This window comes from Megascapheus bottae, chromosome 28 (genome assembly GCF_031878675.1).
Source record: "Megascapheus bottae isolate mThoBot1 chromosome 28, mThoBot2.hap1, whole genome shotgun sequence".
NCBI lineage: Eukaryota > Metazoa > Chordata > Mammalia > Rodentia > Geomyidae > Megascapheus > Megascapheus bottae.
Genome location: NC_143536.1, coordinates 2,815,886 through 2,833,893, shown reverse-complemented (window position 1 = coordinate 2,833,893; position 18,008 = coordinate 2,815,886). Strand labels below are relative to the sequence as shown.

The window sequence follows — 18,008 nt, the reverse complement described above, 5'->3', positions numbered from 1 at the left end:
CCTGCTCTGCTGACTTTAACTCCAAAGGAAGCCAAAGGTCCAGGTCATTAATGCCCGGCCATGTTATTAAATCTCCCGGAGCTCCATCATCTATAAACCAAGGCCAATCAGGGCATAGTCTTCCTGCTCCTGCTCATAGAAGAGCCAAGGGAACAAGATACTCTGCGGCAACGCTCAGTGAAAAGCAGCCACTGCCTGAACAAGTAGGAAGGACGAGTCTTGACCTGTCCACATCCCCTACTGCCAGCAAGGCTCCTGCAGGCCCCACTGCCTCCAGCTTCCTTGGGCAGAGAAACAACTAGCAATGAGCTGGACCAGGCCATGGGCCGGGGAGATAGGTGGCTGCGGGGTGTGGGGGGGAAGGGGAGGGAGACAGGTGGGCCCTCACACTATCCTCATTCTCCCGCCACCAGGGCTTGCAGAAACAGCAAGGAGCATCTCAGCTCTCAGTCCTGCCACCTCGCCCCCTGCCAGGTGCCTGACTCCACGGCAGGACCCCAGGCTGCAGCCACTTCATTAGAAGGCTGCCTGCTGGAGTCCGCTGTGGCTGGGGCACAGGTGTTGCCTCACGGGGTGCACAATTTGCAGCCACTCCAAGGCACAGGACCCAGGTGAAAACACATTAGTTCTACAGCTGCCATAGCTGCCTGGTCTCTCAATACACCACAACCCAAGCTTATAAAGTTCCCTGAATTCACTCCTAGCACCACAACAGGGAGAAAGCAGTGCTCAGTCTATAATTTAATTTCTCCATCTTGTGCTCCTTGGTTCTCTGTGCTACGCTCTGCCAAGGGCATGGCCAGGCTGTGATCAGGAGTGGACACTGCAGTGGTCCACCATCTACCTTCTAACTCCCCCAGCCTCCTCAAAAGTAAACAGCAACCCAATGTGACACACACACAGCCAAGCACAGTGGTCCAGTGCCAGGGAGGCTGTAGCAGAAGTACTGAGACTTAGAGGCCAGCCTGGACTGCACAGGGGGACACTGCTTCAAAATTAAAAACAAAACAAAAGACTGAAGGAAGGGGTGACATTGTCCAAAAAGAAATGTGCTCTTTACCTGTAACCCCGGTGTACATCACTCTTATAATAACAATAGAAACTTCTAATTTAAAAATAAATGAATAAATACAATACAAAAAGAAAAGGGAAGTAAGCCCTGGGGTCAGCTTTGTGAATGTTTCTGAAGAGCTGGTGACCACTCTGCAATCCTTGGGTGCGTCACATTCACAATGGGAGGCATCTCCCTGTGGCCACTGGTCCCTGCTGGCCTGACCCAGAAGATGGCTGTCCTTGCACTAGAGGGTCTCTGTTCTCCACAAAGCACTGGCCCATCAGGTCAACAGCACTGTCAGCCACTGTTAGAAAAGACCCACCATCAGAGCAGGAGTACACAAATATTTAACTGCCCTTCCCCTAATCCCCAGGCTGTCTGTTATCAATCCGGTGGACTCTAATCTCAGTTCAATTTCCGGATCTGCCTAGGAGGCTCCTCAAAACAGAAACAGACAGGCTCCAAGGTTCCTGCCTCCCCTGCCACCTTCTCCTGCAGAATGATGGTGGCCCAGGCTGAGCCTCTTTAACTACCAACCAGCTTGTCTACCCTGGGTCTGGAAAAGAAAAAAACAAGAGGGGCCGGGAGGTTGGCCTAGTGGTAGAATGCTTGCCTAGCATGCACGAAGATCCGGGTTCGATTCCTCGGTACCCCACCTATAGAGCAAAAAGCCGGAAGTGGTGCTGAGGCTCAAGGGGTAGAGTGCTAGCCTTGAGAAAGTCCAAGGACAGTGCTCAAGCCCTGAGCTCAAGCCCAGGACTGGCAAAAAAAAAAAAAAAAAAAAAAAAACAAGAGCCACCAAGCATCTGAAGGAGACTGTCCTGCCAGACTTCCCCAGGTCTTCCTTTACTAGTGGTTGCTTAAGAAAGGACATCAGGAGCTGGGCGTGATGGCTTATGCCTGTAATCCCAGCTATTCAGCAGGCCAAGATCTGAGGATGGAGGTTCAAAGCCAGCCCAGGTACTAAAGATTGTGAGACTCTTATCTTCAATTAACCACTAGAAAAACGGAAGTGGCGGCGCTGTGGTTTAAGGAGTACGGTGGTAGCCTTGAGCTGATGAGCTCAGGGACAGCGCCCAGGCCCAGAGTCCAAGCCCCACAATAGACAAAACAAAAAACAAAAACAAAAGATATCCGCCCCTGAGGTGTTAAGCAGATCACAGTTGAAGCCTATACTGGACAAAAACACTGTGTTTAGTGGTTTATGTCTGCTGCCCAGGCATACAGAAAGTAGGAGGATTGTGGTCAGGCCTGGGCAAGAGTAAGACCTTATCTGAAAAGTTAAAGCTAAAAGGGCTGGGGGTATAACTCAAGTGGCAGGATCCTTACTTAACAAAATCCCCTAGGCCCTACAAGAAAAAATGGTCTATGACGATGACTACACAATTCTAAACATTTTAGAAAGGACTGAATTTAATGCATGAATTGTATGATATGAGAACTATACTTCAATAAAGTTAATTTTAAAATGCAGAAAATCAGTTGGTTCACATCTGTAATCCTTGTTACTCAGCAGGCTGAGACCTGGAGGACCTCAGTTTGAAGCCAGTCCAGGCAGAAAAAAGATGAGTATGAAGTCACTGAGTTCAAATCCTGGTACAGGCAAAAAAAAAAAAAAGAGGAAGAAGCTGGGTGGCGCGGTGGCTCATACCTGTAATCCTAGCTACTCAGGAGGCTGAGGTCTGAGGACTATGGTTCAAAGCCAGCCAGGCATGAAAGTCTTTTGAAATTCTTATCTCCTACTAACCCCCAGAAAACAGGAAGAGTGCTAGCACTGATCTGAAGAGCTCAAAGACAAGGTCCAGGCCCAGAATTCAAGCCCGAACAACAACAAAGGAAGGAAGAAAAGCAACCCCCCAAAGGAACACCTGTAGTCACCATATTCATATTCATAGTTGCTGAAGGTTCTCAGTGCAGCTCCCAGCTCCTTGTACTCCTGTGTCCCTTTGTTTCTTCCCCTCCTGACACTTTTTTTTTTTTTGGCCAGTGCCTGGGCACTGTCCCTGAGCTTCTTTTGTTCAAGGCTAGCAATCTATCTACCACGTGAGCCACAGCACCACTTCTAGCCTTTTCTGTTTATGTGGTACTGAGTAACTGAACCCAGGGCTTCATGCATGCTAGCCAAGTACTCTACCACGAAGCTACATACCAGGCCCACATGACACTCTTGACTGAAGCACCAACTTAGAGCCAGCCTCGGGCAGGAGAAGCTGTGTCCTCAAAGCTCCCCAGAGGACCTAGCAGGTGGGCCATGGACCCTTCCTGCTCTGACTAAAAGAAGCAAAACAGACATCTAGTTGGATTAGGCATAGACAGGCCTGGCGGAAAAAGGTGTCTCTTATCTCTGCAACACAACAGCTCCGAAAACAAGCATCCACATCCAGACAGAGACAGATGTGCTCCAGTCATCCTCCCTTGTCTGGCCCAGCTGCATCCTGGCCTGGCTTGCTACCAGAGCTGGGCATTGGACTCACATGGGCTGGAACAAAGTTGAGGTGCAGTTAAAGTAGGGGTCAGAAATAATGTAGGACCAGCAGCCTGAGCAGGGCTGCCCCTGGCAACACCCTGTGGGGGAGGAATTCTGACCCAAATTCCTGGGATCACCCTTTATCCTAGGGCACAAAGCTCAAGATCCAAGCAAGAGTTATTGTGGGCTGGTCCACAGTGACAGATACATCACTGGGTCCCAGCTCTCTGTGGAGAACCAACCTGGTCAGACAAGCTGAGCAATGCGTATCAGAAGTAAGTGCTCATCATACTCCAGCAGCTCCAGCCCAGGGGGAACGCAGATTCAGAGGAAAAAGCCTCAGCTCTGACAGCTCAATTGGGGATGGAGCTGAAGAACCACAGAGCCAGTACAGGCACTCAGAGGTGGAGGTGACCTTGGTGACCCAGGATGGTTCCAGAAAGACTCTATATCCTCACCTGGGTAAATGTTCTATGAGCTGTGCTTGCATCCTAAGCTGGAAAACTGGCACCTCCGACTCAAGTATGACTGCAGCTGAAGTCTTCATGTGTCTTCTGGCCCAGAAAAGCTGGCTGAGTCCTCTGGGGATGTTATCCAAACAGCTGTCTCCAACTCTGGCCATAAAGCCAGAATTCTGGAAGCTGATAATTAGAGGAATTCTTCTCTCCCTCCAGCATCATAAATCAACAATCTATCTGCACGGACGAGTCAAAGGCCAGCCCAGGCTCTCTGGGGCCCAACTTGGGCTTGGGCAGCATGGGGATAAGGGCCTGGTCAGCCTCAACCTCTCAGCAGCCTCCAGGCTGGAGGCTATAGGATGGAGGCCTTCAGGGAAGGTAGCCGCACTCATCTAGACCTGTCCTGAGAACCTTGGAAGGATAGAGGGGCCTTCCCTAAGCTAGACAAGGTCTGCACAAAGAGAAAAGCAGGAAGAAATGAAGTAACCTACAGTCTCCTCAGTCTTCTAGCACTAGCACAAGATTAGTCTTCAGAGACCACTACCCTCCCCCCCCCAAAGTGCTTGCAGAGGGAATGAAGGCTACAAACTCCAGTGCCCATAAACTGGCCATTGTGGAAGCACTTGGATGAAGGAGGAAACAGCCTGCAGCCATGCTTGCCCACTCTGATCTCTAACCAGAGCTCTTATCATTGTCACCACCCACCAGCAGCATACCTCAGAGAGGGTTTTGCTGCCCCATGGGAACAAAGGTGGGAAAGGGGCAGGTCCAGGTGGACCTGAGCTCTATGGCCTCATCCATCATGGCTTCAGTTTTCCCCGTACCACAATACCGGTCAAAGGACAGCTGAATGGCCAGCTTGCTTACCTGCTTCAGCTTGCTTAATCTAATCTTCCACCAATCCCATGAGGCTGGCACCTTAGGATTCCCATTTTGCAGTGACTAGTAAAGCCCAGAGGAACAAAATGACTTGTCCAAAGGTCACAGAGATCAAACCTCTTAGACCTAAAGACAGCATCTCAGTAAAAGAAAGACCAACCAGAAATAATCATAAGTCAATTACCATAACTATCTACACTACCCACCCCATTTATTAATTCACCTAATCGGAGGAGCAGCCTTAGCAATCTATTCTATCTCCCCAAGTGGGAGACAGACCTGCTTTCCAAGGCACACAAGAAAGCTGCAGAGGGGGGAGGGAAATGGGGTATCAATGTGAAAGAAGTAATGCACTTACTATCTGGCGAATGTAACTATAACCCCTCTATACTTTATAATAAAATTTTGTTTTAAATAAAAGAAAGCTGCAGACCCAGACCAGCCAAAAGTACAATCACAAACAGCTGGATAAGAAAGTCAGGGTTCCTTATAAGGACTGAACAGCAAGTTCCAGTCTGGTTTGTATGCTCCTCAGAAAGAGAGGGTATAGAAAAGCCTTTGGAAGTCCCTCAGCGAATGGCTTCACATCTTCCTGCTCAGAGATGGAAGAAAACAATGATTTTTTTTTTTTTTTGCCAGTCCTGGGGCTTGAACTCAGGGCCTGCGCACTGTCCTTAGGCTTTCTCATGGCTCTGGCTCTACCACATGAGCCACAACACCACTTCCGGCTTTTTCTGTGTATGCAGAACCAAGGAATTGAACCCAGGGCTTCATGCATGCTAGGCAGGCACTCTACCACTAGGCCACACTCCTGGCCCAAGATCAGGTTCTTCCAAGTCCCCTGTGCACCTGGACACATGTCCTTTCTCTGCTGTCTTAAGGAAACAGGACTGGGACTGAGGGGCCCAGTAGAAGCCTCTGTGCTGGCCTTTTCAGTCTAGGAATAGTGGCCTTGTCACTGTTTTACTCCCTTAGCCCTTCAAAAACACCTCCCTGTCCCCAGGGAAAGCGAGGCCACCCAGTGTCTTTCTTCCCTCTGTTTATCACTCGGCACCCAGAGAACTACACACAAAATATTTACACAACCAGACTTAACTCCTGAGCTCTGTGGTTCCTCAAGCAGACACACATATCCATCCATCACACAAAGTGCCTGCTTTCCTCCTTTCTCTTTGGGGCTGGAGCTCCCAGCTTGCAACAGCACTGCAGTGAGGAGGTCCGACTGCCAAGCAAGGCCCTGAGATTCGGCCATGGCTGGTGCAGTCACCCTCTGAGCAGTCAGGCTGAGTCGGGAAGCTTGGTGAGGAAGCCCTAGTCAGGCCGCAGGGAATTAGCTATCTCGGCTCCAGACCCAGCTACTGACTGAGGCCAAGCTTGCTGGACAGTTATCCTTGACAAAGGCTGAGCCAACCGAGTCAATCAGAACCAACAGCTCTGTGCTCTGCATAGGCCCCTAGCCAGCCCCGTGCAGCCACCTTTGGAAATAATCAGAAACATATTTACACTTCCCACTATTATAGGCACCATGAAAAGCAAAAACATCTCCCAGGTACACAACGAAACAACTGATGTCACTGTCCTGCTCCCACTCTCTGCCTCCAACCAGTCACCCACATAGTCAGATGAAGTTTCCAGTGTATGTCACTCCTTCAGTTCAAGTCCCTCAACACTCCCTGGACTCCAGGACAACACCTGGACTCCTGCCTTAGTTCCTTCCTCAGGCCCTTCCCTCAGTCCAGCCTTCCTTGATGCAGCCCTGAGCAGGATCTCAGGGTACTCCCTCTCCGTGGTGCCTTTGCACAGGCTGCTCCTTCCTCCTAGAAGGTTTTCCTTTGTATCCACCCAACGCCAACCACCATCCAACCTGTGGTAAGTGACCTCAGCATTTGGGGGTGGGGGGACACAGTACATGGGTCAGAACCTGAGGAATCAAATCTTCCACTCCCACAGGACTTGGCATTATGGCTCCTCCCAAGTTCCTGGAGGCTAGGTCCCAACCCAATTAATCTTGGGAGTGCTGTGAATTCACACTCAGGACTAAATAACAGGTCCATATGCAGGCCACAAAAGAGGCCAAGGGCTCCTCTGGATCCCTCTGCCCCATGAAGCTCTAAAGCACAGGGAATACATGGGCACAGTGCTTAGAGACCCCAACACTCCACACCAGGCTGGATGTCAGTGTTATTAATACATGCTAGTATTGTTTATTCACACACTATTAACCTACGCCAGGCCCAACGTGCATGCCCTGGGCATGTTAATGAGCTTACAGAAGGCAACAGGCTTGCAGGACATGGGTTTCAGGACTGGTAACTACATAACGGTGTCTCGTTCACAGTGAGTTCCTTGGCTACTTGCCAGCTTACTTTTTTTTTTTTTCAAGACCAGTGTCTCTTGGGCACAGCTCTGTTCCCCATCCAGCACAAACTCATCTATCTGCTTCAAGCCAGGAGTTAGAGGGATACTGGGGAAGAGAGGCAGGAGAAAAGCAAAAGATGCCAAAGGAGAAAAGATGCTGGCAGGAGTGAGAAGGGCGTGGTTCCCTGTTTAAACAAGAGCCACACCCAGGCTTGGCAGTGAGGACTGGGGCCAGAAAATAAACAGCTGGACTCCTGCAAAAAGGATGCGTCCAGGCAAGGTGAAGCAGACAAAAACACACTGGTACAGGGTGTATGAAAGCCCCCAGCAGGACTCCAAACCCAGACTCGAATTCCTCAAGTTCAGCCACAGCCTACTTGCCCCTCAAAAGAGCTCAGCCAAGAGGATTGATGGATGCTAGAGAGGGGCCAGTGTTCTTGGTACAACACCCTTTCCCCCCCCCATGTGGCTGTTCCCAGGACCCTCTTCCTGGGCCCAACAGTCCCTTTCCCTTTTCCTTCCCCTTCCTTCCTTCTTCCCTCTCTCCCTCACTTCTTTCCTTTCCCTTCCTTCCTTTCTTCTGCTTCCCCCCACCCTCTCTCTCTTTCCCTTTTCCTCCTTCCCTCACTCCCATTCTTCCTTCCTTTCTTTTTTTATTTTTTATTTTTTGCCAGTCCTGGGGCTTGAACTCAGGGCTTGAGAATTGTCCTTGGGCTTTTTCAAGGCTAGACCTCTGCTACTTGACCACAGCACTACTTGCAGCTTTTTTTTCTATGCATGTGGTACCGAGGAATCAAACCCAGGTTTTGGTGCATGCTAGGCAAGCAATCTACCACTAGGCCAAATTCCCAGCCCCCTTCCTTCCTTTCTTGGCCTGGGCACTGTCCCTGAGCTTCTTTTGCTCAAGGCTAGGACTCTACCACTTGAGCCACAGTGCTCCTTTCAGCTTTTTCTATTTATGTAGTACTAGGCAATCACTCTACCACTAAGCTACATTCCCAGCCCTCCACCATTTCCCTTTGTAAGTGCCAACGGGACAGCATTCAGCAGCCTGCCTGTCCTGTTGTCCAAGGTTCCCAATAGATGGTGGTACCTACATCCCTCTCTTCAGCAGTCCTTCTCCCTCCCTCTCTCCTCTGCCCAAGACCCCACAGGTACAAGTACTCTGGCAGGGAGGAAGAGAGCATGCATACATGCACTTCGGCCTGGCAGTGGCAGCACGGCTGGGGCGGTGTTCCAACAGACTTATTTATAGCTGAGCCCCCGTCCACACACTCCCCTGTACTCCTGCCTGCCTGCCTGCCTGCCTGCCTGCCACTGGGGCTTTTCAATCTGTGTCTATATTTATCACTTGGAGCTGTTGGGATAATGGCAAGGCCAGAAATAGCCTTGAAGTCATTCACGTGAAGCTGATGGGCAGGTCCTCAGCTCCCAGGCTGACCTCACCCTGACATCTGCTCTTGGCAGTGTGGAATGGAGAACAGCTGGATGGGGCCCGGGAGGTGGCTGCAGCCAGATGGAAGCAACATAATCCTTTTCCCCACTGGCCTCTGCCCTCTGTAGTGAGGCAGGGGACACGTCTAAAATGATACATCATAGCTGCCAAGTTGAGGGGAGATTGGAGTTGACATGGTTTTCTGACGTCAGTGTGCTAATCAGAGGAGATTGTCCAGCTCAGAGGCAGCAGGCCCAGGCTCACTGAAAGCAGGTCACTGCTATCCTGAGCTTTCTAGGGAGCCACCCTCCCGCTCTACCTCATACTGGATCTGGCACTGGCCAGCTGTGGGAAAGTGGGCCCATTTCCTGCATCCCAATCACTTCCCACCCAGGATCCAGGGGAAGATGCAAACACAATTGGCTAGGGAAGAAGATGGGGATAGCCAGGGGATGGGAGAACAACTGGTCTTTTTTTCCAGCCTCAGTGTCCATCTTCAGTCTAGCTGTCGAATACACTGAAGATCTCCCAGAGGGAAAAACAAACAATTAAAAGACACCTATGGACAGCTGGCCTCTAGCTCTGTCCCATCAGATGGGGCATCAGATGGCCTGACTCTGGGACAATCTGTGACACAGACGCAGGTACCCCCTGCTGAGATGTCATCTTTGCACTCCCATCTTGTCTCATTATCCCCCATGTATTCTGCTTCAACAAGCTTCTTATAGAGAAGATGAGGAAGTGACTGCCTCATATCCCAAAGACACTGACCTCTGAGTGGCACACGAGTGAGGGACACAGACGGGTCAGGCGCCAGAGAGAGCGAGCAATCTTTCTCCTCAGCCCTTCAAGCACAGCACGTGTATCTTTTACATCTATTCTGTGCTTAGGCACAAAGGGTGCTTGCTACTTGACAGTCCTAAGACTGCCCTAATCAAGCCCACTCTTCTTCCTGGGAATGCACCTGTTCCCAGGGCAACCTAGCAGTTCCTCTTTTTGGGAGATGGAAGCCAGGGTGCAGCACCACAGTCCAGGCACAGCACCCAGTCTTAGAAGGTCCCAGATCTCAGGGAATCTAGACAGCCTCAGGGTCTTCAAGCACATATGCCTGAGAGTCTCCCCAGCAACAGCATAGGTCCCTCATAGTAGCTTTTAGAGTGTTGTAGAATAGCACGAGACAGCTGAGCAGAGGTAGTGCTGCTAAAGATGAGTGTCTTCACTGCCCCAACGAGCCTGTCTTTCCTTTTTTCAAAATTGCGTGCTGGTCCTGGGGCTTGAACTCAGGACTTAAGCACTGTCCCTGAGCATTTTTGCTCAAGGCTAGCACTTGAGCCACAACTCTACTTTTGCCTTTTTTTTTTTTTTTGAGGAGAGATGAGAGTCTCATACATTTTCTTGCTAGGCTAGCTTCAAATAGGGATCTCCAGGTCTGCAGATCTCAGCCTCTTGGGGAGCCAGGATGCAGGCATGAGCACCAGCACTTGGCCCACTGCATAACTTACTGACTGCTCAGAATTTGTCTTCTTCACTAACATATAAGCCCCAGAAAGGCCAGAACCACTTCGTGATTTATCTCATGTTTTGATCCACTGTAGGATCACTCCTGCTGCTGAAATGAGTAGTCTGAACTTGAATGCATTCTCTCAGGAGTCCTTCTAGTAATTCCTAGCTCTGGACATTGTCTCTAGGAATAAAAGTCATTATTCGAGACAGAAAGTGTGTGAAAAAATAAAGCAAGAGAATGACACAGAGGATGGACCCAGAAATTCCTGCTAAGGGACCTATCTACGGGAGGTACAATAAGTTTACAAGTAAAGGCTTGCAGGTGCCTCCTGATCAGGCAAGATGAGGTCACAAACAAGAGCTCCTTGAGCATGCCAAGAACCAGTTATAGGAAAGGAAAGGGCAGGCGTGTAATGGCATCCAGGAGGAGCAGGAAGAAGCAAGGTATGAGAAGAGGTTTCCAGTGGAGAGCCTGTAGGTCTAGTTCTGAGGGACCCCTTTCTCTTTATGGGCCTGAACAGAGTAAGATGGCTGCACAGCTGGGTCTGTCTATTCCAAGTGCACTCTTGAAGAACAGAACACCTGGGTGCACTTCAACAGGTGATGGCAGGAAGCACAAGCTGGGATATGTCATTTGGCTGGGAAAACATAATGTTCTCTCAGGAAGATATCCCCACCTAAGCCACAGAGCAATGGAGCTTTGGGGAGCGGGGATAGAGAATGAAAAGGACGCCTCAAGGAAGAGAGAAGAGCAGCTCAGAGGCCTTGCTGCCCAGAGGCTGAAGCAGCCATCTAGGTCCTGGCTTCAGCACAGGGCCACGCAAAGGAAAGGAGTCCTGCCTGAGGTAGGCACTGCCAATGGGAATCTGTGTCCACTGCTGCTGTGGTCTGAGGTCCTGCCCACAATATTAGTTCTCTTCCTTCTCAAGAGACAGTGACCTTGCCAAATCTGTCACAGACAATGACAGGAAGCACCCCTCCCTGTGAGTCTACACTACAAGGAGTCAGAGGAAGCCAGGGCCTGAGTCAGGAGGGTAAATGTTCTCCTGTGGTGAGCCCCTGTCTCCCTCCACAAGATGCCAAGCTGTGCTGAGAGATAACCCAGTGTCCTTCTTCCCCGGAAGGAAAGGCTCCTTTGGAGTTCCTGGGGAGCAATCAGCTTCTCGAAGACTAAACCCTGTTCTTCAGGCCCTTTCCTTCCTCTGCTTCCAAGGACTGGGAGTGTCTATGTTCTCAGAACCCCTGGGGAGGGGGCTGCTTTCTCTCCTTTCTGCCCAGAGCTCAGCACTCACTCTGCCCATCACAGCCACAAAGTGCCAGGACAGCTGAGAAGCCTTCAGGAACGAACCTGATTGTCCCAGCTGGGCCTGTCATGTTCTGGGTTTGACTGCCTGCAGGATAGCAGGGGCTGGGGACAGAAATCCAAGCATTTCAGAGCACATGGTGCCAAGAACCCTATCAGAGGAGAGCAGAATGCTGAGATGAACAGAGAGGAAGGGCGGAAAGGGCCAGAGTGGATCCCTGGCTTGCAAACACCTTTTGAGAAAAGGAGGTGTTTGAAATGGGCTGTGAAGGAGAAAGAAGGGAATTTCAGGATGTTGGAATGGCACAAGCAAAGCAGGATGCACCAAGAAACAAACTGCCTCTATGTGGCTTCTTTCTACTTAGTTCACTGGTGCCCAGAAGCCCCTGCACTAGTACCCCGGGCATACTAAATAGTTAATAAATATTTTCTGGAGAAGTAAGTGAAGCAGAGAAATCCTTGATGCCATTCTGGGTCCCAGCAAGGCCACTGTTTCTGCAAATTTGCTAGTCTCTGGGAGGCAGATACCAACCAGGTAAAGAACTCCTCTTTCTGTATTAAAGGAAACAGGAAGCCACGGGTGCTGGGGTCGTCAGAACTCAGGCAGGGGGGCCCCCCCGGCCTGAGTAGGAAGTCATGTTCACCTGCACGTGGAACCCATGGGCTCCAAGCCTGCAGAACCTATGTAAGCATGGGCTCACTGGGCCACACTCCCCACTCCCACTTCTGAGGCTTACGCACCTTGGAAAGTGAATTAAGACAAAACAAAAACCAAAACATACAACATAGCACTCTCTCTCCTTAGCACTTGTAGGCCTTTTCACAGCAAGCAAAGAGAATAAGCAATTAGAGAAGGAAACAGCCTACGGTGCCAGCCTGGAAACACAGAAGCAAGAGGGGCACACTCGCCAAGCCTCAGAGGCCTCGCACCCCTCCTAGTCACTCAGTAAGGAAGCAGGGCTCAGGGTAGGTAGCAAGGCAGGTTGGGACCTGGGCCTGCACCCCATGAGTCACATCCTCCTTTTGGAAAAACACACCACATACTTCAGAGTGCAGACTCAAGGTCCCATCCTCGCTGTACGACCGCAAGCCCAACATCTGCCATCACTAAGCCTCAGCTTCTGCTCCTTAGTGTCAAATGGGATCCCGATTTCACAGGACTGCTGTGGACCTTGCAGAGAAAGTGCACTTAGAGACCCATACTGCTGGGTACTGGTAGCTCACACTGCCTAGATACTTAGGAAGCTAAGATCTGAGGATCATAGTTCAAAGCCAGACAGGGCAGAAAAGTCCTCATGAGACTCTTACTTCCAGTTAACCACTCAAAAATCAGAAACTGCGCTGTGGCTCAAGTGGTAGAGTGCTAGCTTTGAGCAAAAGAGGTTCAAGAACAATGCCCAGCCCCTGAGTACAAGCCCCACAACCAAAAAAAAAAACCAAAAACCATACAACAGAGGATGGAGACTAAAGTCTCCCCTACCCCCAATTCCTTACCTTCCCTCAAAGGAATACCCAGCCTTCATGCCCAGAAGCTCTGACTAGCTATTGAATACCCTGGCAGCAAGGTGTCTGGGAATTTAAGGAAAATGAAAAATCACTTTACTTCCTCTTTCAACTGCCAAAGGCCTGACATGAAAAACAAGAGACAGGTAAGACCCGAACAGACAGAAGCAGAGAGTCTTGGGACTTCTGCTCTTGGCTAGGACATAAGATAGGAGTCCAGCACTGGGCCATTCAGTCTCTGGACCTGATGTAGATGCCGACAACCTCAGCCATGTTTTCTCACTGAGGGAGTAAGTTTACACAGAGAGACGGGCCTAAGAAAACCCATACAGGGAGATTTGGGGGCCACTGTTAAAGCTTGTAGACAATAGGGTGAGGAAAGAATCTTGCCTCTGCCTACTGCCACAGCTAGAGTGGTCAGAGCCCAGGCTTCACAGCCCAGAAGAGGCTATCACCGTCAAGCCAAAATGCCTACCTGCTTCCTCGTGTGCCCTGTTCTGATTCTGGGTCCTCAGTCGGGAGGACAGGCCTAGCCACCAGCCAAGGGGCTCTATGAGTGGAAAAATGGCAGTGTGCAGGGCTAGCCTGAAGGTTGTAGTGAATCTGGAATCTCAAGACATCTGAGGCAGAATATCATCCTTCCTAGTTAGTGAAGCAAAGTCAATATTTGCAAGAAACATAACCAAAACATATAGACTATCCCACAGCAATCAGATGATCACATTTTTAAGGGAAGAAGGAAACAGCAAAGCCTCTGTACTCCCAGAGGCCAGGGTAGCTCCAACACCAGGATGCAAGTTCAATGAGAGGAGATTGGGACTTACCTGCAGGTCTGAACAGCTCTGTTGGTGTCTCTGGGACAGGAAGACAGAAGAGTCAGTAGGCCCACAGGAGGGGATCAGGGACCAGGACACACGTGCCAGCATCCTGCAATAAGCCAATGGGAGAACTGGTAAAACAACTGGACTTCCCTTCACTTCATACTAATGCAGAGCCAGACTCACACCCCCCACAGAATAAGAAGTGCAGCATGGGTATCCCGCTGCAGGGCCTTGTCTTACAAATGTATCTGCTCTGGGGGGGGGGAGGGAAATGGGTACCAAGACATGTGAAAGGGTATCAATGTATGTGAATTAATGCACCTTCTATCTGGCAAATATCATGTAACCCTTTTACTAATTACAATAAAAAAAAATTAAAAAAAAAAAGAATTAGCTGGGAAAAAAAAAACAAATGTATCTGCTCTAGGATGTATTCAGAGGGCAAAAAACAGGTGATGGAATACCCTAACATTGCCTGAACCCCTCTGTTTAGCTGGAACACATAACCACAGCACGCACGGTTGCCTTCTAGAACTCTAGCTCTACAGTCAGGGTTTTCGGCCAGGACCCTGCTGGGGCTGCAAAACTTGAGGCTGCTGAAGACCTGGACAAAGCAGCAAGTAGGAACACTCGGCCTGATGGTGCTAGGTGAGAAGACACAGCCCCCAGCTCCATGGTGTGGGATCAACACCCAACTTGACTGATTCCTGCAGGCCCGAGCCGAGCCCACAAAAATAGAATGAGAAAGACAGAGAAATGGACTTTCAGGGAATCCCAAGCCCAAGTGACCTCACAGATGACACAGAATATTCAGAGACACAGTAAAGCTGCCACCCAGCCCAGAGTTCCCACAGGGACCTGAGACACCTCAGGACCCACACCACAGCTCAACACACACACTTGCCTGTCTGACACCTTTATGAGCCCCTTGTACCTTTGCCCAGGGAGCAGGCAGCAGCCTAGGAGACCTTCAGATGACTGTGACCAGAGAGCTGCTCCCTGCAGGGTGTAGGTGCTGGGATTGTTTCAGGAGCAACTTGCCCAAGTTCAAGGCAGCCCTTCAGGGGCTGAGGCCAGGCACAGAACACCTAAGGCTGGGACGACTTGATGGCCACAAAGGATGAGTGGTCTTGATAAAGGTAAAAGTAAAACCCAGAAGGAATTGCACAGAGGCTCAAGATGACAAAATGATCAACTGCCAGTGAATGGCAGGGCTAGCCGGAGCCAGAGCAGAGGAAAAGGGAATGGGAGGCGCAGAGAGCACTGCGTGTGGAGCAGTGGGAGGTGAGGCTCAGAGAACGTTGGCTCTTCTGGCTCTTCACATGCCACCCCCGCCCTGCCACACATCCCACGCTCTTGGGAAAACCAGAGCAAAGGGAGCAAGAAACTTGTAGGGTGGCCTCAGGGCCCCAGGCTTCTCAGCCATCTTGCCTCTGCTTCTCATTTCCACAGCTACATGTACACAACCAAAGACACATTTGACCCCTGAAAAACAGCAAATGCAGTTCCCCAGGCCCTCAGCTATTCTCTTCTACATGCCACCAAGTGTCACAGCTTACCAAGCCTCGACAGGGACCCCTCCATCTGGATTCGTAGCCTCCCAACCATTGGGAGGACAGAGCTAAGTAGCACCATTTGTGAATAAGGCAACTCATGGGGAGTTGCTGCAGTGACACCAAGCCCAGGCTGAGCCCATCACCAGGCAAGCTCCTCCATTCTACCTGTGGCTGGGAAGCTCAGCAGTGACTCGCACTGGCAGGGACTAGGAGAAAGGCACTCTGGGAACACAACACAGCTGTTGCAGGGTCTTAAGTGTCTGACCAAAGTACCCCGTGTTCAGTAGTGCTCCAAGATGGGGTTAGGAAACAGACTTTAGGGGCACAAAATATCTCTAGAATGAAATAGATGCCCATTAACTCAGAGTCCCTCCAGTGACCCCACCAATAAGTGGGAAAAACAAACCAGTCCATTGCCTGACAGGAAAACAAAAACCCAGGCACAATTCGTTGCTGAGATCCACGCTTGCCTTCCCACAGCCATGGCCCGGGGGCAGGGAGTCAGCCCCAATAACACACAGGGCACTGCTGTGCCCAGGAACAGCTGGAGGGAAACCATTCCATGGCTTTAGCTTTGACATCTAGATCTTCAGTATGCCTCATGAGTGATGCAGAGCAACTGCAGGCACAAGAAAAAAGAAAACAAAACAGCTCCAGATACGAGAACAGAAGTCAGAATTGCTTTTCTAAAGATTTTTCAGAACCCCAATGCTGTTTCAGTCCATGGAAGTGAGTTAGTACATGAATCTGTTTCTCTACACCATTTCTATTAATAGACTATCAGTCTCTCCTCATCACCACTAAATAAATGTCAAACAAACACTTAAAGAATACTGGTTTGATGGGGCGCCAAGTTGTGAGTTTGCCCAGACATCCACATGCCTCAAGCTGGCCCTGGCTGGGAGTAGAAGCTCCACATGAGGGGGTGGGGCAGCTGAAGAACACTCTACCCCCACTGACGTGGACACGGAGGTGGCGGCTGAAAATAGGTGGACGCCGACACACACGGAAGGCACTCCTGGAGCAAACTGCCTGCAGGCTAATGACAAGCCAGGGCTCCAGATTCCAAGGCACCAATCCTTAAAAATATATTTTTATCTTATTGGTATCATAAAGGTGATACACACTGCCAGGTGCTGGTGGCTCATGCTTGTAGCCCTAGCTACTTAGGAGGCTCAGATCTGAGGACTGTGGTTCAAAGCCAGCCCAGGCAGGAAAGTCCATGAGAGTCTTATCTCCAATTAACTACCAGAAAATTAGAAGTAGAGCTGTGGCTCAAAGTGACAGAGTGCTAGCCTTGAATGAAAAGGCTCAGGGGGAGCTCTCAGGCCCTGAGTTCAAGCCCCGTGACTAACAAAAAATAAATAAAGGTGATGTACAGAGGGGTTCCTGATTTTTTTTAATTGAGATATAATTCATATGCCATGAAGTCCATCTTTTGGTGGGGTCATTGTCGGGGACTCCATAGGCAGATGCTCTGAAACTACAGGAGCTAGGTCTGTAGTCCTGAAGCTTATCCTTTAAAGTATACACTTCAGTGGTTACTATTTACAAGGTTATGGAATCATCACCACTAGTTTAACTTGCAACATCTTCAACACCCTAAAAGAAACTTAACCCATGAGCAGTCTCTCTCCAATGTCTCCTCTCGCCCTTCCCTCTACCTCCCCCAGACACTGGCAAGTTACTAATGGGTCTTCTACCTCTGTGGCAGGCCCTATGCTCCACGTTTCACTTCAGTGTAATTACATAATAGGTAGCCTTTTATGCATTACGTTTTCAGTTTATCCATGTCAAAGTGTATGGCAGTACTCATTTCACTTTTTTTGTGACTGAGTAATATTCCACTCTATGTCAGAATGTATAAACCACATTTTGTTTCTCCACCAAGTTGCTGTTGGACATCTGAGGTATTTCTGCCCACTGTCAACTATGAATAAGCTACCATAAAACTTTTTTTGAGGTGGGGGAAGTCCTGGGCTTGAACTCAGGGCCAGAGCACTATCCTTGGACACTTTTTCCTCAAGGCTAGTACTCTGCCACTTGAGCTACAGCGCCACTTCTGGCCTTTTCTGTATATGTAGTACTGAAGAATCGAACCCGGGTCTTCGTGCTTGCTAGGCGAGCATTCTACTACTAGGCTATACTCCTGGCCCTACCATAAAACTTTTCATAGAAAAAAAATTTTTTTTTTTTTGGCCAGTCTTGGACTTGGGCTCAGGGCCTGAGCACTGTCCTTGGACTTTCTCAAGGATAGAGCTCTACCACTTGAGCCTCAGCACCACTTCCGGCTTTTTTCTATTTATGTGGTGCTGAGGAATCGAACCTAGGTCTTCGTGCATGCTAGGCAAGCACTCTACCACTAGGCCAAACTCTCAGCCCCTCATAGAAGTTTTTGTGTGGGCATATGTTTTCAATTCTTTTACATATGTACCTGGAGTTCCTAAATTCTTTGGCCAATCATGGGTCTTGATCTCAGGGCCTGGGCTATCCCTGAGCTTCTTTTGCTCAAGGCTAGCACTCTACCACTTGAGCCACAATGCCACTTCCAGCCTTTTCTATTGATGTGGTAGAGGAATCAAATCCAGGGCTTCGTACTAGGCAAGCATACTACCACATTCCCAGACTTTTTTTTTTTTTGTCAGTCATGGGTCTTGAACTTAGTGTCTGG

The 18,008-nt window shown here is 49.8% G+C and overlaps 1 protein-coding gene across 6 annotated transcripts in view; it reads right to left on the bottom strand.

The window, feature by feature from the left end:
- The window catches only part of Pitpnm2 (phosphatidylinositol transfer protein membrane associated 2), a 108,367-nt gene that overhangs the window by 64,628 nt on the left and 25,731 nt on the right, over positions 1–18,008 (bottom strand). For all 6 annotated transcript variants that reach the window (XM_090319922.1, XM_090319927.1, XM_090319925.1 and 3 more), the window contains exon 2: positions 13,785–13,887. The gene's annotated coding sequence lies outside the window, so the exon portion shown is untranslated. The remainder of the gene's footprint in view (positions 1–13,784; positions 13,888–18,008) is intronic.